The sequence below is a fragment of the Varanus komodoensis genome, unplaced genomic scaffold, assembly GCF_004798865.1.
Source record: "Varanus komodoensis strain SLA01 unplaced genomic scaffold, ASM479886v1 scaffold44_3, whole genome shotgun sequence".
NCBI lineage: Eukaryota > Metazoa > Chordata > Lepidosauria > Squamata > Varanidae > Varanus > Varanus komodoensis.
Genome location: NW_025336010.1, coordinates 2162894 through 2164143, shown reverse-complemented (window position 1 = coordinate 2164143; position 1250 = coordinate 2162894).

The following is a 1250-nucleotide window of genomic DNA, read 5'->3' as shown; positions in this document are numbered from 1 at the left end:
TGTCTGTGTCCATCTGCCACCTGCATGGATCCGAGGCAGGAAGGGCCTGCCTGTTTTCCTGCCTCCGAACCCCCACACGCTTGCCCTCATCGGCACCAGACACCTCGCAGCCCGAGTATCGCTCCGCTGCTGCCGTATTTTTCTGCCCACACAACAGCTTGTGCCAAAGAAGCCAAGCTCAGACAAGGGGTGGCCGTTCTGGGCTGGGCATTGTGCGGATGGCTTTGTGCCCATCGTGAGGCAGACTGCAGAAGCCAAGTGCGGGTGCTGCATCGGGTCGCAGGGTGCCGCCTTCTGCGGGTGCGACAGGCCCGTCTCCCTCTCTCGCTGCCCAATTCCAGCCTGGAGGGTCCCGCTTCTCGTCAAGGCAGGATCCTGCACAGCTCCTCTGGATCATCCCCAACAGGAAAGCAGCTGTTCCACACCAGGCTGCATTTCAATAGTACACCGGCCCATGGAATTAAAGCAGAGTAGGACATGCATTTTAAAAGCGGGGGGGGGGGAGGTCTTTTTTAAGGCATTCCCCCACACTGGCAGGTTCCCCACTGAGCAAAATAGCACTTGCAGCGATCTGGAGGCATCCTAGAAGCTGCGGCACTGTGGGCATTCCAGGGTTCAGTCTCCTGGATTTCAGGAGCCTGAAGGGGGGTCAGCTCCTGCCATGGAGGTGTCATTTCCAGATGTGCAACTTAGTCTGGCTGCACAGCAGTTCTCCCTCCTGAAGCTTCGCTGGGAACACGGTTCCAGTTGCTTTCATTCCAAAAAAGTGTGCACATGAGCAGCACATTCATTAAATGATACGGAACTCAAGAAAACCGTCTCCAGTTGGCAGTTGGATCCTGCTCCACACGTATCCAGTGGCATTCCCCACCCTGAGCACGAGGGTTTCACTTCATTGCCACAGCAAAACCCATCAACAGAGCTGCCCCTCCATCCATGGACCTGGCTCATCCCCTGCAGACGGCCGTCGAGAGTTACAACCCCCCACATTACATCTTGCAGCACCTAATTTTCTTAATTATGATGAGCCATTCTTAAACATTCACACTGTATTTATCTTTGGGGGTGGGGGTTATGTATTATCCCCTATCCCAAACTCTTCACTTCTATACATGAAGCTCTTCCCGTTGCAGGTCAGACAGCAGAGGTACCCGTGAACAGGCAGATGTTTGGGCAATGCTGGGCTAAGCGCAAGGGCAAAGCAGCACCAAGCAGATTGTGCGGGGGGGGGGGGGGGGGGGGGGGCCGGC